The sequence below is a fragment of the Ciconia boyciana genome, chromosome 3 (genome assembly GCF_034638445.1).
Source record: "Ciconia boyciana chromosome 3, ASM3463844v1, whole genome shotgun sequence".
In the NCBI taxonomy this organism is placed as follows: Eukaryota; Metazoa; Chordata; class Aves; order Ciconiiformes; family Ciconiidae; genus Ciconia; species Ciconia boyciana.
Window position 1 is genome coordinate 98,025,675 of NC_132936.1, and position 22,708 is coordinate 98,048,382.

The 22,708-nt window shown below is 44.3% G+C and overlaps 1 protein-coding gene across 2 annotated transcripts in view; it reads right to left on the reverse strand.

The window, feature by feature from the left end:
- The window catches only part of SOCS5 (suppressor of cytokine signaling 5), a 74,807-nt gene that overhangs the window by 22,389 nt on the left and 29,710 nt on the right, over positions 1-22,708 (reverse strand). Inside the window, exon 1 of one of the 2 annotated variants that reach the window (XM_072856749.1) lies at positions 9,133-9,287. The exons of the other annotated variant lie outside the window; for it this stretch is intronic. The gene's annotated coding sequence lies outside the window, so the exon portion shown is untranslated. Of the gene's footprint in view, positions 1-9,132; positions 9,288-22,708 lie in introns of those variants that run through there. 2 annotated transcript variants of the gene reach the window in all.

Consider the following 22,708-nt stretch of genomic DNA (forward strand, 5'->3'; position numbering starts at 1 on the left):
GCAGGGAGATTTCAAACTTTGAGACCACTTATGAGTTAGCCACTAGAAGGTGGCTTCCAGACCTAGTCCTGGAAACAAGTATAAGTTTAATCAACAACAAGTCAGTTTTGCCTGAATTATATACACGTCTATAGTAGAACAGGTCTACAGTAGAACAAAATGCTTTTCCAAAACCATCTGCCATACTGAATCTAAGTCCAAACCTTAATCTAAAATACAAGATTACTACTACTTTTTCAGACACAAATTACTCTCCTGGTCTGGACCTTAAGGCCCCTAACCTCGTTTATTCTGTTCACAACTGTTAGACAAATATCAAAATAGAAAACTTGTTCAATGCAGTGGTCATCAGTCATCCACATAAGCAACTCCGAGCTATAGATGAGTGTAATTACTTGATAGTTTTGAATTTTTGTCATGTTCCTTTTGACAAAAACACTGAAAATCCTTTAACAGATGCTTCACTCCCAAAGGAGTTTGAGAGAACAAAACCATGTCATATGCATATAAGGACTAACAGTTCTACTGGCAAAAATGCTAAATCCTCTAACAGATGCTTCAGACCCCAAGGAATTTGAGAAAACAAAACCGTATCATCTGCACATGAGGATTGACACTGGTCAACCCAGACTCTTGAGGCAAAGCAGTTTTCTCACTTCTTACAGCACAACTGCTTCAGCATTATAAAAATAAAACTTCTCACAGATTCCCAGATTTTATCTTTTTAGTTCCAGTAAAGGGAAACAGTAGATCAGCAGGTCAATCTGAAAGAGTCCTTGTACTTATTCAAATAAATTTTGCTAGAATACAATTCAATGGGCAACAAAAATACCTCTATAATGTAGACTACCGTGTGGATTTACTGAACCTGCAAACATTTTAATTAAGACATGAAAGCACCATAGAAGACCATAAGAGAAGTTATTTTGGAATTCTCATACTGGAAGACTAATTGCTAAGTTATCTTTACAATAAAGAACAAAAAAGAATTTTCATCCTCAAAGTGATTAAGTGAATAGAAATTAGAAAAATCAGTATTTCCACAATTTTACCAGTGCACAATACACTAAGCTTCCAGAATAAATGCAGATCTTCTCCAAAAGTCCATTTCAAACATTCTCTTCTAAAGATAACTAAGTTGTCAAAAGAAACCAACAATCACAATGTCATAATCCAAGATGGGACAGAATTTTGTTAATTGCCAAACCAGGCTATAAGCTAATAATGTCAGAAAATACTAACAGGCAGACAATGCACTCCTGAAATACAGTAATGGGATGTAACATAAGAATAGCCCAGACCATCAAAGGGTACACCTAGTAAAAAAACCCATCTGGCCAATACATGCTGCTCAGCAAAGAATACAAGAACAGGTGAACTATTTATTAACACGTGCCTGATATCCTCTCCCAGAGTCAATACTTTGCACTTCAGGGCCTTAAACCCAGAGGTAGTACCTTTGCATTCTCCAAGATTATATTAACAGAAATTTTAATCTCATAATCTTAATCTAGATTATTACATATAATTTGTTTGTTACATCTGTAAGAACCAGAGGTCCCATTGTCAAATGTCTTGCTTCCATAAATAAGGCGTCCAGATCTTAAGGACAATAATTATGAAGAACTTCTTCAGTAGATAAACCACATACATTTTTGAAGGTAAAGCTGGTCTGATACTGAAACTTCAAATCCAATTTACATCCTAATCTACCCAGCGTTGTGAAAATCTGCATTAAGGCCTTGACTTACTATTAATAAACAAACAAATAAATAAGAATAAAGCAAAATCAAGCAGATCATTTTGTTGCCGAAGTTTTAAAGAACGTCAAATGTCCAAATGAGTTAGTTAAGCCACTGGCGAGAACTTGCAGAAATACCCAGTGCGATCTTGGCAGCAGAAACTTTGCTCACTGGATTCAAGAGACTTTTGTTACATTACAGGTGTGGCTAGATGAGAGACTTAAGAGAACAAGTCACGGCAGTCTGAAGGGACAACACACCACCATCACCCCTCTGCACCCCCTCGCCCCATCACACACCCCAGCCCACTCTCTTAGGCCAATGACGGCACCCAGAGTTGGTCTCTCTCAACAAGCCATTATCAACTAACCCAGAAGAGAAAAGAAAGGAGAACATCATGGATTAAATGAACTTCTTGAATAAAAATTGAGAAACTGTCAGAGAATCTGGGCACTCCAAGTGCGTAATAACACCGGTACAATTTAGGACAGGTCAGAAAGAAGCTTTATTAAGTATTATCACAGTGAGAGAACACTGACAGCATCTCTCCTGGTTCTCTGCCAAGTAATTGCAGGGACCCAACCTATATACTATTTCAGAAAAAGGTGAGGAAAAACAATCATTTCAGTGTTAACAATGCCAGGTACCCATCCCTGGGAGGGATGGACTCCTTAAGTCCCTTGCTAACAGCCACAATCCTAAAGAGGACTCAAGCAGTAAATAACATGACAATATGGAGAGAGATGGCTCTTGGTAGAGCCTATAGGAGTGGCACACCCAGTATTATCCTAGTGCAGAAGCAGGGAGCTGGAAACAATCACAAACTGCTAGCTTTTAGTTGAAAGGAATGTTCTTTTAGTAAAGATAACCTCTTAGCCAGACCTCTCAATCTTAAGTATTAATAATTTTACCACCACAACTGTTTGGCAGCTTAAAAATACATAGTTATTTTCCTCTTCCAAGGCATGAGTAAGACCAATGAAAGAGAAATGAGATCTAACAAGTCTAAAATACTGCAAGACACAAGTGAATGGAAATTGTAACTTATTGAGCGAATTTTAAATAAAAACTGTGTTTTGATAAAATTGCTGGCTTAACTACTCATCCAGCACATCTGAAGTAACAAACTACAAACCAATTTTAAAATGCTATTTGTATATTTAATTGAATTCCACTTTCTATGCAAGTGAGGTTTAACATGTTTTAAAAAGTATGTAATTCGCCATTCCCCAACAGAAATGTGAAAATTAAAGATCTAAGAAAACAAAGCATCAACTAAGCAGTATAAGTGTTTAACCGAATCTATCACACAAAGATTCCAGTCAACTGAAGATTAAAGATAATTTGCAGTCTAAAATTAATTCACTTTATCCATACGCTACTTCAAAAGAATAAGAGACCTCTTATTGCACTAGCGGAATGATTAAAATACTTCCTTCCTCACAGAGGCCAAATGTAAAAGCTCTCCAAAAGCAAAGTTCAGTAATGGGTATTTTTTCTATAAGCGAGTCAGTCAGTAAATCAGACTCTGCTGCACAGGCCTTACTGCAAAACCAAAAACCTAAGGTACAGAGGCAGAGTATATAGTTAGATATAAAAGCAGATGTACCTAAGCAGACAGAATTCAAGGTATCAGAAGTTAGAGACATCTTTGAGATGGAAGTCTGGTGTTCAAGCTCTTTTCAAGAAACAGGGTACTTGCAGGTCTGCCCTATTAAACATGTTCATCCTTAGTGAGCCAAGTTCCATGAAGAAAATTAAGTCAAACTGGCATAAGCAATCACTACAGCCTAAGTTTTTGCTATTAAAGGCCAAATATTCTAAGAGATTATCTTGATCAGTTTTATCACAGTCTTGATCAAGCCTAATTAATTCAACTGCAGTCCTTGAGTCTCTACTAGCCTAATGGAAATATGTAAGAGGTGCCAAGTGCCAGACCTTTTTATCCCAGAATTACAATTCTTAATCCTATGATTGACATTTGAGTCTTGAGCAATGAGGCCCAAATGATTTCATCTGGGTGCCAGGCTGACTTCTGAATTACTATCAGAATTCACTCTGCTGAGAAGGAGCAAAAACATTATCAGATTTAGTATTGCAGGAAAACTATTTTCAATTGCTTCCACGGTACTAAAATTTTTAAACAATCTTTCATATTCTACCTCTGTAAATGTACTCCAATAAGAAATCGCTGAACCACTTCCAAACACTGTAAAAGCTTCTGCCTATGAGAAGTTCGTGCTCACCATAAGTATTGCAATATGTATTGCAATACAATATTCTAAGAATGCTTCATGCATCTTCAACTATGAGAATATTTACTATAAAAACCTCGACTTTACAAAGAGACCTTATGCACTGCACTGAATTTTTTCTTACTCTGCTGCACCAAGAAGAAAAGCAAATTCCTGACCTCTTTGATTCTTCAACTACTGTAGAGACCCCAACTTTCACAATAAAGGACTACTGGTTTAAATACTTCAGCTGATAACACAGTACATAATCAAGTAGTATCCAGCTAGCCAGGAACACACCGTATATGGCTACATAAAGAAAATTCTTCAGAGTCCTCAAGAAGTATTACTTATCTGGGCAGCTTCCATCTCCCCCTCCTTCTTATCCCAATCTTTCAAAGATAGGCTTTAAATGTTTTGCAGCTGTCCAACATTAAGACTGAAGAATTCAACAACCATGGCTGTGTAAAAGCAGAGGGTGAAAAGCAACTATCCCATTATCCAGGAATTCAGGACCAGTTACAGATCTGGAAGAGGTTCCTGACTGCAAACTTCTTTAACAAAATCCGGATAAGGTCCCAAGAGCAGATAAACCTGTAAAATTACTCTTTCTTCCTTCCAGATAATTCTTCAAATGAGTTTCTACCACATAAACTAGTGCAGACTATGCATAACTACATTGAGTTTTAGCCAACCTCTCTCACAGCCAAAAATATCAACCACCACCACTGCACACATTTTCTTACTGAGATTTTCAGAAGGTCTGCATAATCTTATAACCATGAAGTTAGTGAGCCATTTCATATTTCCTGAAACTAAACTGCACATTAGATGATTCACCAATTAGTGTATTCATGAAGCTTTAAAAAGCAATCAAAATTTCATTTTTGTTGAAAAATTTAACAGAGATGTCCAGCTGTATGCCTGGAGAGAGCATGTGGGCTTTTCTCCTTTATTTAACTTAACTAACAGCTACGTTAGCTGGTGAAAAATATTCAGTGTGTCAGAGTTAATTTATAGAGCTGACAAAGTATAAGGGCTCCAGAAGGTATAGCATACATTTACTAAACTTTAAATACAATATTTTAACTAGATATAGCTCAAAGATTAAAATAAGCTGTCCAACAACCAAACCACACAAATACATATCATTTCAGAGCACTTCTTATTTAATGGAGCAATGGCATGTTTGTTTCACACTAATGCATAGCTTAACAGTATCAGAAAAGTTTATAATCCTTCTGACCCCAAACCCCATAAATCAAAATGCATTTTTTTTAAAAACCAGGTAGACATCTTTAGAAGACAGCAGGCATCTCAATACAGTGCAGGCTGGGATCAGATGGAGGGGAGGCACTGCATATTGCTCAACACAACCAAGCCTTGTGGCCTTAATGAAGCCTCTAGGCATAAATACCACAACATAAATACTAAGTGCTAATTTCCCCTTAAGGTTGAAGAAACTACCAAGCATAGCTCTTAGGGAAACAAGAGGCAAGGAAATCAGCCTGAAATAGACAGCTACTCAAGAACTACTTAACCAGCCAGCCTATTCCAATATTTTGGAATAGGAATCAATATTTTAGGAGTTTATGGTGAAGCCTTTACATCAGAAGTTCTTTCTTTCAAAGTCGGGAATGTACATTTTAGTGAAGAAAAAGGTATCCTGTTTAGATTTTACATTTGTTTTCACTATTTGTAGCAGTAAATGAAACATCACCACTTTAACTAAATCTTAAGAATAGATAAACCTGTATGAAACTGTACTGTAGGAAAGTTACATGGAGTCATCTGAATCCCATGAAGTATCTACCAAAAATCGAGCTATTTAGCAACAGGCTATCACAGGACAAGGTAATTTTCAACTATTAACCACAATCATCACTATCCTTTGATTAGACTAAAATACATCTCTTAACTTTAAACATAATGAATGAGACCAGAAAAATGCATGTTATACCATCTTGGGTTATTAGTCCATCAGGGAAACATGTGAATTGCCACATCAAATTCAATGAACAGTCATCTCTCTAGAACCTTGCTGCAGAGTGACAGGTTTCACATGTTTCAAAGAAGATTAAAAAACCCCAACCCTTTCTAATAGAACACAATTGATTTCTAATCCCTTCCATGTGCTCTCTCTTTCTTAGATGTACCTGCCATCATTAAAAGACCAATAGAAGAGAAATTCTAGATATTCCTCCAAGGACTAACCCAGCCATTTTTCCAATGCTCTCATACATATGAGCTCATGTCAAGCTATTGCATGCTACCCAGCTGTTTGAGTTCACTAGCTGGTTGTATTGCTAATGCAATTCTGAAACCAAAGTAGATGCAAGATATTTACACCAACTGGAAAATCAAAACAGATTTCAGCAGCTCAGTCCATCAGGTCTCAAAATCGTTTTGTTTTCTCTATTTTGTATTTTGCTTTGGACTGACAAGGAACACACCCTAAAAGTATAGCTAATTCACTCTGCCATAGTTATTAATGTACAAAACCCACAAAAAGCCAGAATTAAATCTGTTCTGACAGAGACCCTATTGCTAAGGCTATTGCTTTGATACCAGGTCCTCTGGAATATCTTGGTTTACGGATTGACAACTGAATGAATTAGGAGGTTGTTAACTTGGAAACTTGCCTTCTTTCAATATCTCACTGTAGCAACCTCATCAACTGGGAATATTCAAGGTAACAGGGGTTATGTTCGGGCTGAGGTGTGCATGACATCTTCAGCAGGAAGCCTTTAATAGCACAAACCTGCATGACAAGATCTTGAGGTGTGTGAACCACAATTGCCCTAATGTCATCTGTGTGCACAGGGGCCCGTAAGAGATTTGAACTCAGAAGAAAAGTTATGAGATCTAAGTGAGTAAGGCAACCGGCATTTGGGGGCGATGATGTACTCCATGGTCACTACCCAGTGACACAACCCCAACTTCCCTTCCTGAAATGGACTTATGAAAGGACATTCCTTCCTCCTCAATAATTTGTTGGACTCAAAATATCTGGCGCCCATAAATTACAATCTTAATGTTGCACAAATACACTTGGTGGGGTAGAATGGGACTAAAAAGTCTCTTTTGTAAGAGTATTGTATGTTGGAGTAACATCCCTAAACTGAAGTTAACCAGGTTTACATGAAAGGAAATCAGGAATTACACCCTCATTGTATAATCCTGTAATAAAAATAAAAGCCTTCTAGAAATGCACATTAAGACACTGATTCTGTAAAGAAGTTCACACTAAAGGGTCCAGCAACTGAACAATCTCCTCCTAGTATTGGGTCCTAACTCATAGGATATTAACAAAATTATTAAAGTGAAACTACTCTAAAGCTACATTTTAAATGATAACACACTTAAAACCTAGTAAAATATTTACTGTGGTACTTGCAACCACAGAAGGGCCTTTTTTGCCATTCACCCAAAAGGAAAAAAAAAAAAGTGCCCTGAAATATAATTGCTCATCTCTAAGGGAATTTTAAGTTTAAAAAATAATTACACAAAAGACGTTAAGATAAAGTAAAAACTCAAGAAAACAGAACACTCAAATGTATTTGAAGTATTTAGCCACGAAAATGCAGTTTAGTGTTCTGCACAATGCTTTAAAGCCAAGAAAAAACCTCTCAAGATTTTCACTCTCATCTTGATATCCAATGCACATACTTAGTTCACCTGTCTTCTGAAGGAGGCAGAACAATTTAAAATGAGTTCCAGTCAACTTCTGCGCAAATTTATGGAACGCAATTATTTTTAAGTAAGGTTATATAAATGCAAGCTTTAGTAGTACTATCCATTCATGTCATCTCCCTGCAAATAGTTTACTTGGGCCACATCTTTCCCCAAAATATTTTCCTGTTATAGGAGTATACTGCACCAACAAAAGCACTCCTGAAGTTGTTGCAATTCATGTGAGAAAAGCTGTACCTCTACCAAACTAGAGAATGTCACAAACCATAATGGAATTAGCTTCACTGGGAAAGCACACTATTTCTCATAATAGGGTTTGCATGGCATGGTCAGGGATCACACCTCACATGATGGGATATGGTACCCCATATGATGATTAGCATAAAATTTACAATCATAGAAACATTGTATAAAACTTTGACAAGCTTTAGAGGGGACAGAAAAGGAAGAGAAGCATTCTGTAACTATTCGGGGAATGGAAACGTAACTATTGTACATCCTGTGTTCATACGTTGATATGCTCAGCTGATACACAAACCTGATGAGACAAACATATCAGAGACAGAAGTGTATTCCACGGGATTGAGCTATTGTGATTCCGTGCAAGTACTGAATTACAAAGTTAACAACAGCAGAAATAACACGATTTACTGCTTCTACAATTCCAAGAAGCCATTCATAACTTTGCGTTAGATGCATATAAAGACGACTTCCAAACTTTTGTGAGTGCTCATGGGGGAAGCAGCCTGATGTTTAACGTACCAGCCCTCCACAGAAGGGGTTAACACTAGGTTGTGTGCCCTGAAGACTCTCTAACGGCAGTGTTGCAAGGGTGATTTCCATACGGACAAACACGCGTGCGAACTCAACTACAGGCGACCGCCGACCAAAACCCCCTGCTCCTGCTCCAGCTCCAAAATTAACCTGGAAGCCCAAGAGGAGCAGCAGCCCGGCGCTGCCTTCCCGCCAGCTGCCCGACACGGGGCACCCCCGACCGACTCCCTCGGGGTGCCCGCACCGGATTCGAGCTGGGGCGGGTTTAACCCCCAGCCCCCCGGGCTTCGCTGCAAACGCCAGCCCCGGCTTCCCCCGCCTCTCCCAGAAGAGTGGCCGGGACCGAGCGGAGCTGCCCCCCCTACCGACCCCCTCCCCGCCCCGGGGCGGCCTTCTCCCCCGCGGGCACCCCGCCGCGCCCCGGCCCGGCCGAGCCCCGCGGCGATGGTCCGCAGCCGAGCCCGAGCCCTGCCGCTCGCCCGGCCCCGTCCCTTCCCCCGGCTCCCTCGGGCGCTGGCTGCCCGCGGCCAGGAGACGGCGGCAGCTCCCCGCCTCCCTCACGGAGCCGCGGCCTCGGCGGGCAGCAGCGGGGCCGGGGCCGCGGCGGGGAGCGGCCGCCTCCCGCTGCCGGGGAGCGAGCGGCGCAGGTCCCATCCGCCGAGCCCGAGCTCCGACCGGGAGGCACCTACCGCTGCGCCGCAGCGGGGACAGCGACGCCTCAGCGCCGTCCCGGCGGTCCCAACGGCCGCAGCATCCTCCGCCGCCCCGCCCGGGCCCGCCGCCTGCCGCTCGGCGCGGACAGAGCGATCCGGAGGAGCCCCCTCCCCGGCCCCCCTCCGCCGAATGGAAAATAGTTCCCCGGGCCCTGGAGCGGAGAGAGCGGGAGCGACACCTCGCTAGCCAATGAGAGCGGGCCTGGCCCTCCGCAGCGCCAATGGGAGCGGTAGGCTGGCTGAGGCGGGGCTTCGTCCAGCCTACCGGGCCGCAGCGTTCGGACTGACCCGCTAGGATGTCTCCGGGTAGCCTCCATTGACGACCATCTTGGAGTCGGGCACGATGCCCAATCTGGGAAGGGGCTCGCCGGCGGCCATTTTGGGTTCGGGCGAGGGGCGCGGGGCGGGGCTGGGTCACGTGGTGGGGGCCGACGGGAGGAAGCGGCGGGGAAGGGGGTGGTGGCAGGTGGCGGCCGGCGGGGCGGGGCGGGGCGGGGGCTCAGCTCGGCCCGGCCCGGCCCGGCCCGGCCCCGCCCCGCCCCGCCCCGCCCCGGCCGCTGCGCTGCGCCGGTGGGAGCGCGGCTCGGCCGCCGGGCCCTGCCCGTCCGCAGCACGCCGGAGCCTCAGCCGGGCCGAAAGTCAGCCATGACACTCGGCGTCAGAATGGGAACGGCGGTGGCCGGCAGGGGCGGGCCGGCGGGAGCCGCCCGCGGCGCTTCTCCCCGGAGCGGTAGGCCGAGAGGCTCCCCGCGGGCACCGGTGACGGCGTGCCCGGCCGCCCTGGCCTTGCGGGCCAGCCCCTGGGAGGCAGTGCCTCGCCCAGCCCCCAAAATCCCACCGAGCGCGGGCCCGGGGTGGGCTGGGCCGGACCCCGCCAGCGGCTGGGGGGAGCCCGGCTGCCCGGGCCCGGCGGCGGGGCGGGCCCCGGCTCTGCTCCCCGCCGCTTGCCCTGGAAAGCTTTTCAGAAGTGTTCAGAGCAGCTCCCCGACGTGGTCTGAGTGCATATTTTTTCCTTTCTAAAGAGATGGCTACCTGGCTGACACACCTGCCGTGGCAGCAGCTCAGGCGGGTAACGCCTCCGGCTGCCCGAGCCTTGTGTTTGGAGAGGTCAAACGGTTCCTTAGAAGGGACTGCTGCATGCTGACAAAGTGAGATGGAGAGACGTGGGTGTTGTTGTAAGGGATTCATACCCTCTTCAGAACATTTCCCTGTCCCTCCCTACCACAGGGAGCAAATTCATTGCTTGGCTAAAGTTCTGGTGAAGTACATTTGGTCACATCAGACAAAGGAATCATAGAATCATTAAGGTTAGAAAAGACCTCTAAGATCATCTCGTCCAGCCATCAACCCACCACCTCCATGCCTCCTAAACCATGTCCCAAAGTGCCACGTCTACACGTTTTTTGAACTCCTCCAGGGATGGTGACTCCACCACCTCCCTGGGCAGCCTGTCCCAATGCTTGACCACCCTTTCAGTGAAGTAACATTTCCTAATATCCAATCTAAACCTCCCCTGGCGCAACTTGAGGCCATTTCCTCTCGTCCTATCACTTGTTACCTGGGAGAAGAGACCGACCCCCACCTCTCTACAACCTCCTTTCAGGTAGTTGCAGAAAGCGATAAGGTTCTCCCCTGAGCCTCCTTTTCTCCAGGCTAAACAACCCCAGTTCCCTCAGCCGCTCCTCAGAAGACTTCTGCTCTAGACCCTTCACCAGCTTCGTTGCCCTTCTCTGGACACGCTCCAGCCCCTCAATGTCTCTCTTGTCGTGAGGGGCCCAAAACTGAACACAGTATTCGAGGTGCGGCCTCACCAGTGCTGAGTACAGGTGCTGCACCAGTACAAAAAGACAACTTGGTATTCCAAATAGCAGAGCGCATCTCTCTGCATCTAGCAGACAAACTGGGACACTACAGTACAGAGGGTGGACACTTAGATAGGAAAAAACTGGTTAGATCACCAGGCTCAGAGGGTAGGGGTCAATGGGTTGTACTCTACTGGAAGCCAGAGGCAGAGTACTGCAGGGGCCAGTTCTGTTTGACATCTTTCCCAGTGACTTTTGAGGAGGAGATGGAGTGTGTGCTCATCAAGTTTGCAGGTGATGCCAAAGCGGGACCCTGGAAATGCTGGAGGACAGAGCTGCCATTCAAAGGGATCTAGACTGGTTGGAGGAATGGCCTGACAGGAAGTCTATGAAATTCAGCAAGGACAAATGCAGGGAAATTCAACCAGTCCAGCACCTGGGAAGGGAGAGCCCTCTGCAACAATACAGGCTGGGGACTGGTGGGCTGGGGAGCAGCTTTGCAGGAAAGGACATGGGGTCTTGGTGGACAGCAAGTTGGCCACGGGCCAGCAGTGTGTCCTGGCAGCAAAGGGGGCCAAGAGCGTCCTGGGTTGTACCACCAGGACCATAGCCAGTAGGCCAGGGAAAGTGATAGTCTGTTTCTACTCAGCCACATGTAGAATAGTGTGTCCAGTTTGGGGCCCCTGAATGCAAGGAAAACCTCAACAAACTGTAGCGAGTTCAGCAGAGGCCACCAAGCTGTCCAGGGGAAGCTGCAGCACTTGCCCCGTGAGGACAGGCTGAGGTAAGAGGCCTCATTCAGCTTGGAGAAGAGGCGGCTTCAGCATAGAGCTTCTGCACAGAGAACACAGCCTAGCATATACATTACCGGCAAAAACCCCAAAGATTAAATAATACACTGTATAAGCAATTCTGCACCTTGGAAGAGGATGAAAAATATAATGAAACATACATAATTGATGTTAGTTGCATTCAAAATGATACTGATGAGGCCAATGCGTGAATTTACATTTCTAGAACAGGGTAGCACTCATGAAGGATTCATGTGCACCGAGCACAGATGCAGCTAAATTGCCACTTGGCAGTCCTACATAAACAGTGCAAGAAAGAATGAGCTAACAATTAGTAACAACAGGCAAAATAAATATAGAGGCAGCATAGCCAGGATCTAGTTAGTCTAACAGCTCAACAAGGGGAAATGCAAAGTCCTGCACCTGGGGAGCAACAGCCCCAGGCACCCGTACAGGCTGGGGGCTGGCTGGCTAGAAAGCAGCTTTGCAGAGAAGGACCTGAGGCTCCTGGTGGACACCAAGTTGAACACGAGCCAGCAATGTGCCCTTGCCACGGAGAAGGATAACGGTATCCTGGGCTGCATTAGGAGGGATGTTGCCCGTAGGCTGAGGGAGGTGATCCTTCCCCTCCACTCTGCAGTGGTGAGGCCATACCTGAGTACTGTGTCCAGTTCTGGGCTTCCCAGTACACCAGAGATACGGAGCTACTGGAGAGAGACGCAGAGACGGCTGCTAAAATGATTAGGGGATTGGAGCATCTGTCCTATGAGGAGAGGCTGGAAGAGCTGGGACTGTTTAGCGTGGAGAAGAGAAGGCTCAGGGGATCTCCTCAATGTATATAAATATCTGAAGGGAGGACGTAAAGAGGACAGAGCCAGGCTCTTTACAGTGGTGCCCAGTGACAGGACCAGAGGCAATGGGCACAAACTGAAACACAGGATATTCTGCCTGAACATCAGGAAACACTTTTTCACAGTGAGGGTGACCAGGCACTGGAACAGGTTGCCCAGGGAGACTGTGGAGTCTCCATCCTTGGAGATATTCAAAAGCTGTCTGGACATGGTCCTGGGCAGCCAGCTCTAGCTGATCCTGCATGACCAGGGGAGGCTGGGCGAGATGACCTCCAGAGGTCCCTTCCAACCTCTACCATGCTGTAACATGTAATATCACCACATCACCTGAGAGATTTTGCTTCAAAAGCATCACTTATCTTTGTGCTGGTTTTGGCTGGGATAGAGTTAATTTTCTTCATGGTAGCTAGTATGGGGCTATGTTTTGGATTTGTGCTGAAAACAGTGTTGATAACACAGGGATGTTTGCGTTATTGCTGAGCAGTGCTTACAGAGTCAAGGCCTTTTCTGCTTCTCACCCCACCCCACCAGCGAGTAGGCTGGGGGTGCACAAGGAGTTGGGAGGGGGGACAGCCGGGACAGCTGACCCCAGCTGACCAAAGGGCTATTCCATACCGTATGGTGTCATGCTCAGCATATAAAGCTGGGGAAGGAGAAGGAAGGGGGAGACATTCCGAGTGATGGCGTTTGTCTTCCCAAGTAACCATTACACGTGATGGAGCCCTGCTTTCCTGGAGATGGCTGAACACCTGCCTGCCCATGGGAAGGAGTAAATGAATTCCTTGTTTTGCTTTGCTTGCGTGCGCAGCTTTTGCTTTACCTATTTGTCCTGGTTTTGGCTGGGATAGAGTTAATTTTCTTCCTAGTAGCTGGTATAGTGCTGTCTTTTGGATTTAGTATGAGAATAATATTGATAACACACTGATGCTTTAGTTGTTGCTAAGTAGTGCTTACACCAGTCAAGGACTTTTCAGCTTCCCATGCTCTGCCGGGCACACAAGAAACTGGAAGGGGGCACAGCCAAGATAGTTGATCCAAACTGGCCAAAGGGCTGTTCCATACCATATGACGTCATGCTCAGTATAGAAACTGGGGGAAGTTGGCCGGGGGGCAGCGATCGCTGCTCAGGGACGGGCTGGGTATTGGTCGGCGGGTGGTGAGCGGTTGCATCACTTGTTTTTTCCTTTCCTGGGTTTTGTTCTTCTCTCACTCTCTTGTTGTTTTCCTTTTCATTACTACTACTACTACTACTAATAATAATAATAATAATAATTATTATTATTATTATTATTATTTTCCAATTATTAAACTGTTCTTATCTCAACTCATGAGTTTTCTTACTTTTGCTCTTCCAATTCTCTCCCCCATCCCACCAGAGAGGAGGGTGAGCGAGCGGCTGTGTGGTGCTTAATTGCTGACTGGGGCTAAACCACAACACTATTACTGTCTTTATCTCAATTCACGAGTTTTCTCACTTTTTCTCTTCTGATTCTCTCTCCCATCCCACTGGGGGGGAGTGAGCAAGTGGCTGTGTGGGGCTTAGTTGCTGGCTCGGGTTAAACCATAATAATCTTTTCCGCAGTTACCCAGTACTGACTCCACTTGTATAAAAGTTCCGTAAGTCAGTTTTAACTTTAACTTGTAGGCTGTTTCTCTTTTTAATTACTTCTGTAGCAAACTAGCATTCATTTTCATTTCTAGTATGTAGTAAATATTTTTATGCTAGATGCTTACAAACTTCTCAGAAGTATAAAGTTTTAGTAACATAAAACCCCAGATTTGCTATATCTCTTCTTATTCATAGAGCAAATCCTCTTGATGTTACCATTTTTGTCAGGATTAAGGTTCAGCAACAGTCGTCTTCGCCTAATGAAAACACCTGCCATTCTGGTCTGCCACTCCGGCAAAGAACTAGTAACTGAGTAGAGGGAAATGGAAATAATCAACTGCTTTGTTCTTACTACCATATGTTTCATTTTGGGGATCTGATGATAGGAGGGAGGAAATGAAAGAAAATAGGCTGCTGCTTGCTATAAACAAGAAGAAAATTCCCTAATACCAGAAGAGCTAGGCTGTAGCCAGAGGCCAGCAGGATGGAGACTGTGCGACTGGTGGTTATCATCCCCAGGCTTCACCAGCCTGACCCCCACAGCTGTGGGATCAGATCCACTTAGATTTTGGGAGGAAGCATTGGTGCAAGGGACCAACCCTGAGACATCAAAGCATGATGCTACTTGCTGTGGTATTTCTGTACTAATGTGTTGCTATGGACGTCTTAAAGGGGTGTATCAGTAAGACTCAGAAGGATATGAGAAAGCCATGGGCAATAGTGGATGCTCCAGACTACGAGGCTGCAATAAGTCTATTAAAAGAAATCAGATCACCTTCTTTCTCGGGATGTGAACACACCGTTGAATGCAAAGCAGTTCTCTGGGGAAACATCTGGGCAATCCCTTTTTTCATAAGGCAGTTCATTTTCCCGATGGAGGGCCATGATCCGTTCATTGTGGGAGGACAAGGGGACACTGTGAAGAAACAGGGCTTGGAAGAAGGTGATCAGAGGCTGGAAACGGTGCAGGCTGCTACCTCCCACATTGGCCTGCTTTCATCTTTCAATGTTTATTTCCCGGGTGTGCTGCCAGCTCCTGTGTGTGCTGCCAACAATGCAGCGCAGCACTGCTGGGCATGCCATGCACAGTGCCCTCAGCCTGCCGCTCCTGGGTGACACTGCCCACTTCTGTGCTATCACCCACCATGGTTGCTTCAGCAGTCCTGAGCTACCGCACTAACTGCGTTTCCCTAGCCCAGCTCTGCCGGATTGTTGCTTCTCAGCATGGCCCTGACTGATCCTGGTTCTGCGTGAAAAATTGCCTGACCCTGGCAAGCTCTGCAGCTTGGGCTCCGAGCACCTTCTCCCATTCCCTTCTCCAGGGTTTATCCTCTCTGCAGCCTAGAGCAATTCTGAGAAAGCAAATGTAGGCATAGACCTTAAATAAAACTTTTTAATTCTAAACAGAAGTTCATAAAGTTTGATGAAGTTAGTCAAGGCACATGTTCTCCCCTCACTCCTAGCAGCAGCATCAGTCACATACCAAACCTCAGTTAGTGCGTCAGGAGTTGTAAATCAAATTGTAGTTCAGCAAAGCAAAACAGCGCCCTTTCAGTTCTGGCTGGCATAGCAAGCAGCCTTCTCTGCAGACCCAGCATCCTTGCCCTGTGCCCAGAAGTCTGGGTGTCTGTGAGAACCCTGGTGCAGCTACGATGGTAGGACTTTCCTGTGCTAGGGAAGTCTTCTAGGCCATAGTGACACACAGCCAGAGGATTGCCCAGGAAAGTCAGAGCAGTCATCAGAAGTGTGATCATTTGATGTTGCCTCCTTACTTCCAGACTTTTTTCCTTCAGCCTGGAACTAGATGAACATTCCTCTCTCCTTCAGCCAGGCAGAGGAGAAGAATTAGTGATGGAAAATCTCAGAAAATAGCAAGGAAAGAGAGCTGGAGTAAAACAATAACCACTTTCATTATCCTGCTGAGGAAATCTTGGTGTCTATGGATAAATCCTGTCAGCAAAGGACACCTTGAAGCAAAATGATGAGCAGGTACCAGATAAACCACAAGATTTGGGAAGAGGGACTTGCAATAGGGACAGAGACCTCTGCAAAGCAAAAGTGGACAATCCTGGGGAAGGTAGAGGAACCTTACACAAGTGCAGAGCCTTGCCTGGTGTCTAATCCAACAAAAATAATCCCAACATGGGACAGATTTAGGATTAAGAATTGAGGAACCCCCATCAGCAGGCCAGCCAGCTCCATGCAGCTGGGCACCTTGAGCTACCAAGTGCTACCCTGCTTTGCCTTCACTGGCCTCTGACAGTTTTGCTTGCATGTAAAATCAGCCGCAGTACGGTGATCTGGTTGTTTGCAAGTATACTCACTGTTAATTTTACAGGACCAAAAGTTGCATCTTGCCCAAATAAATAGAAGGCAAATTTGCACTTAAAAATGTGAGAACCTCAGGTATCAGAAGAGAAATATATTTTTGAAATGTTGACCTGAACATCCAGCACATCTGCCCTGGCCAGGGACTGCCCTTTGAAGAAAAGGCAAGGCTGCTTAAATGACTGGAACCAAGCTGGGGAGAGATAGGTCCAAAAGTTTTTAATCTGGGCTAACTGAACATGACTAGAAGTAGAGGGGCGTGAAATAAGGATACCCTGGTATAACCACTGTGGCGGAGGAAGAGCTCAGAAGCAGTTACTTGCTTTCTCCTTCACTCTTTTGCTTTCTTCCGCCTGCTCCAGTGCAGCTGAGCTGAGGGAAAGACCTAGAAGCCTTTCTGGATTTTTCTGAAGCTGAGTCATTTGGGTGGATGAAATAAGAACATCTGTGATGCTCCTTTCTCCATCGTTGCGTACCTTGAATGAACACTGACACCAAGGCTGAAACATCAGCTTTCTGGTTCAGTTGCAGGTTCCCCACTTTGCACGGGTGTTAACAGTGATTCCTCCTGCTGGGCAAAGGACAGCCAGGCTCCAGGACAGCGTCAGGCAGGCACAGCACATGCAGTGACGTTCAAAAGTACTCTGACATGTCCAAGCACCACCCAAGACTGCAGGATGTGGTCTTGATCTTTCTTTTACTGAATAATGCGAAACAACTGCTAGAACCGGTCCCTAGCCTACCCTCTTTTGCTTACATGCTTGTTCATTAAGTAGCTTCCAATCATCCCAAGAGTCTAGAAGCCTGTTCTTGCAGGTGCAAGGAAGGTATCATTTTAAAATATTTTCCTTTGAAATGGATTTATTTGTGATCTGCTCTGGTGTTCTATTACTAATTTGTGAATTGACATACTTTTCTTTTGTTACCAGTAAACAGCATCTACCATGACCTTAAAATGACAGGGTCTGAAGGTTTTAAGAGGAAGGTAGGTGATTTGCAGAAAAGCTTTTGCATTTTTTGAAAACCAGGTCCCTCTTTAAGGTATTTCAAACTGAACACATAAAAGCAAAGAAACCCCAACTCATTAGTGACTTTTGAAAATTTTAGCCAGGGAACACTTTTTTAGTGCTGGTTGTGGAGTCATTAATTATCATTGCATAGAATGTAATAACAAACCAGAGCTCCCCAATGTGCAAAAGCAAACCACTTCTTGTTTTTCTTTTTTCTTTTTTTTTTACAGCAATAATAAAACATATTATTATGCACTTCCAACCATGAATGTTCTCCAAAGCAACTTGATATTAAAACCCAGATCATCTGACTGGATGAGTTTTTACAGATTTTTACAGCAGGGCAAGCCAGGAATGTTAGTAGAGTGGCCTGAGGCACGGTGCTTTTACATGGAAACTGAAAAACAGTTAAAAATTTAAAGCGTTCCAAAATTCATTTTCTCAAAGGGGATTTGTGGCACTGCTGAGATTAGAGCCGTTCCTATTCAAGCAGCTATATTCCCGATGAGACCTTCATTTGTGCCTATTTTGTCTGAACGATCTGGTTTATTTCACCATGGCAGAATACTAATGTGAGCTGGCGGTTCTGTTGTCTGGACTTGTTTCATTTTCCCTCCTTTCTTCAGCAGCAATACATTTACATAGTTTTAAGGCTACAGCAACAGTAGGAAAAGATTGGGTTGAAACCTAGTTAACGCCACCCAAATGAAACCTAGTTAATGCCACCCAAATACATTCCAGGTTTGTATTTTCAGTGCTTGGTCCCTGTGACTGCGCACTGTGCTGCAAGATTGGCAGACCGTGCCTTCCGTGATTCAACATGGAAGGCCAGTTTTCAGCATTGCTATAGCACTTCTCATCTGCAGAAGTCAGAGTTAGTTAGAAAGAGGCTAACCAAAATGATGTGCAACTCAGGTGCCTGACACCAGCATGAACAGGGTTGCATTATTTTATCTTTGAGTTTTAGAATGAAATTTAGGTGCAAACGGGTAAGGAATCAATGCAAGAGACATGGGCCAAGGTTTTTGAATATAGGTATGAGCGACCTACAAAGTTGCTTTAAAACATCTCTTTGTTCCCCAGGTCACTTGACTGTCAGCATAATTTGAGTATAAGTTGAAGCAGCCGAACAGTCCCCAAGAATATCTGTGCACGCTATATTCTTCGGTGGCAGTGCCTACCAGGAGGTGGTTTGGGAGACATTCTGGTTGGTGGCTTCACTCCACTTGGAGATTTCCACACTTCCAGCAAAGACATTTTGAACTTGCTCTGTGTTTTCAGAGCACTGAAGATCAGTGATGTAGGACTGAAGATTTAGATCTCTTGCTCTCGTGAAAATCTGATTACAATCAGTAATGTTCGGTGTTAGTGGCTACTAATGTGATTTCTGAAGGCTGACAGCTAAACTTAAAGAATGGAAGAAAGTGTTGAAGGGGTCCGTACAATGTCAAAACACCTGAATGATTTAACTGAAATGATCTTGTGTCTGAGCATGTGCATGTGTGTATGCATAAATATAAATAGATTTGTAATCAATAGCAAGGTAGTAAAAAAAGAGAGAACACATCTCAAATTTTCTTAACTCTTCATCAAGAAACATATAAAATACACAGTGTGTTTATTTATTTCTTTGGGTTTGGTTTGGGGTTTTTTTGTTGTTGTTGAGGGGAGAATGCAAACTGGGAAATACAACTAAAGCCATAATTGAAGAGAGCTGCACAAATGAAAATTATAGGCAAATGAAAGTGAAAGGGATAGAATACTAATAAACATACAATTCGTGTGAATCCAGTGTCATTTACATAAGGGTAAACCAGGTTTATGTTAAAATTAACGCCTATTTCCTGTATCAGGGCTGTCTGGATTTACTACAGATTGGACATGAAAAGGTGTTGTCCTTATAGTACCAACTCAATAAAGACTTGAAGCTTTCTTTTCTTGAAGCAAATTCACAGAATCACAAGGTCACAGAGTGGCTGAGGTTGGAAGGGACCTCTGGAGGTCATCATGTCCAAGCTCAAGCAGGGTCAGCTAGTGCAGGTTGCCCAGGGCTGTGTCCAGTGGAGTTTTGAGTATCTCCAAAGATGGAGACTCCACAACCTCTCTGGCCAACCTGTGCCAATGTTCGATCACCCTCACAGTAAAAAAGTGTTTTCTTGTGTTCAGATGGAATTTTATATGTTTCAATTTGTACCCATTGCCTCTTGTCCTGTCTCTGGGCTCTACTGAGAACAGTCAGCCTCCCTCTTCTTCATTCTCTCCCATCAGGTATTTGTACACAAGATCCCCCTGCACCTCCTTTTCTCTAGGCTGAACAGTCCCACCTCGCCCAGCCCCTTCTCCTACAAAAGAGGCTCCAGTCCCTTAATGATCTTTGTGGCCCTGCACTGGCTGGACTCTCTCCAGTAAGTCTACCTCTCTTTTGTACTGGGGAGCCCAGAACTGGACACAGTACTGCAGGTGTGGCCTCACCAGCGCTGAGTAGAGGGGAAGGATTGCCTCCCTTGACCAGTGCTCCTCCTAATGCAGCCCAGGATGCTTTTGGCATGCTGTTTTCTGGGCGCAGTGGTGCACGCATGCAGTCCCAGCTACCTGGGAGGCTGAGTCCGCCAGATGGCTTGAGCCCAGGAGTCGTGGGCTACCGTGCGCTATGCCGAGCAGGCGTCCACACTAAGGCCAGCATCAGTATGGTGATCCCCAGGGAGCTCAGGGTCACCAGGCTGCCTAAGGAGGAGTGAACCAGGCTAGGTTGGAAATTGAGAGGGTCACAATTCATTGCAATAGACAAATTAAAGAAGTTGAGGAAGTTTTAGATGTGAATTTTAAAGCTAGAAGGGAGTTAAATTGTCTTAGAAGTGCTATATTTTGAAAATATTTCATGATAGTTTGACTTATTTTTTAAACAAAGGGAGACTTTTATCACATGTTCAGCTAACTAAATAGTAGCTATTCATTTTCTAAATTAGTTTTCTAAGCTTTATCTCCTAGGTTAGAACAGGATGTATTACCCTACCTACCTTGCCATTGACACAAAGGGAGCACAGGTGACTAGTTTAGGCAAGGTACCTGGTGCTCAGGTAATAGAGCTAGGTAAGACAACTCCTGATCTCCTACCTCACACACCCACATACACACACACATACACACAGTGGTTTAGCAATGTAATTAGCACTGAACCAAGCACATTTGTCAAGCACATACCTCTTCCCAAGCCTGCACAGCTGGGCAGTGGTACACCACCGCTGTGGCTGTACTTGCTCAAGGTAAGGCTAGGCACTGCTTCATCCACTTCTGTGTCACCCTGTACTGGTGGAGTGACAGTGAAAACAGTGAGCTTTGGGGCATCGTTGTTGTTTCCCACAGGCATACCACACTGTTTGGGAAACACTTCCAGTTGCTCTTCTGGACTTCAAACGGGTCGTTGGGATTGACTTCAGTTAAGTCACTCAGGTTGCAAAATAGGCTGAACAACAGACTGCATGTCTCATCAGACCTTCACTTCACCAGCAAGCATTTCCGTGAGTGCCATGCTTCATTGCCAGCTACACAGACCACTTTTGCATCTAGGATGGAGTCTGCTTTTAGGACATGTCTATCAGGACCAACATTGACTCCAGGAATGTAGACATAGACATGTCTGAGAAAGCAAGCAGCAAGTTATGGTTGTTTTCAAGCCTCTTCTGAGGCAAGAGGAGGCCTCAGGGATACATCTCAAAGTGTAAAACAGTGACCAGATTAAAGGAGATTTAAAGCACAGATTAAAGGAGCCCTTATTAGAGTACACATTAGAAGAAGTAGGACAACTAGAACATTTTCTCAGGATGTGCTCAGAACCACACAGGAATCGTTTCAAAGAGCAGTGGCTTATGACTAAAAGAGACAGTTTAAAGTGTTTTTGGACATCATATGTCTCTCATCTTTACCACAGGTTTAGCCTTGCATGGACAAACAGTCCAATTCCAGCACAAGCGGCATTTCATTTCTTATTAAATGATGCTATTTAAATGTTGGCAGTTAGAAGCAATGGTGCAATGCTAGAATTTTATGCTCTGATTCTTATGACCCCTCTTCTCCACCCTTCTTGTGTTGAAAGCCCATTTGGGTTAACCTGCACATATTGTCTGGGTGGGAGCACAACCTATGGTCAAATGATACCACTGGTTCCAGTGCTTATTTTTCTAAGCAATCCTGTTGTCTCCAGTCGGGCTATTTCCATTGATAAAGACCGTTCTTGTAGTAAAATAATGTACTATTAGATTTTTGGATTTGTAACTGACAAGTAGGTGGCCTTTTAGCTGGCAATATTCCTGAAGTATATGTATCTGTAAAACTAGCATTAAGATTTACTAGAAGAAACTTAAACATTCATGCTGATTTCGCCTTAAAACTTAAATGTCAGAGTTCCCTATCTCTGAAATAACTAACTCCCACTGATTCCAGTGAAATAGATACTACTTACCCTTTGAGGATTTGAACCTGGAGCATAACAGAAGGCAAAATGTAACTCACAGAAATGCATAATAGAAAAATGATATTATAAAAATAACTTGTAGTGCTGTTGTAGTGAATATTCTGCACTTAGATGTTTCCTTTAAAAGGATTTACAGGATTTATAAATCTGGTTCTACAATGTTTTAGAATGCAAATCTGAGATAGACCATGTCCTTTAAATTGCAACAACTGCCTGAATTTAGTTTAAATAGGTTCAGCTTACAAGAATGAGTATGATTTTTTCAACAAGCTCTATTTTCTCCTATAAGTATTTGATAATATAAGATACAGAATCACTCAGTTGTTCCTATAAAAGACTATGCTTCTGCAGAGTTCTAAAAGCACACTCTCAAATCAGCTTATTACAGTAGTTGTTAGAGACAACAAGCTATATTGTCTGTTATTAGGAACAAGATATGTATCAAGCTTTGCTGTTAGCTACCACTTGTGGGAAACATTAAAAGAAATTGGCAATAGTCAGCATTTAACTCTGTATGATAGGAAATGCAAGCTATGAGGCTAGTCCCAAAATCTAGCTGATTTTGGCCCGCTAAGTAAAATTTTCATTTTTAGGCACAAAACACTGTAGTTATAAACAGCCAGTTTATATCTGCAGACAGACATTGAACTATCCAGTTGCCTAGATGACACATAACATTTTTGGTGTGCT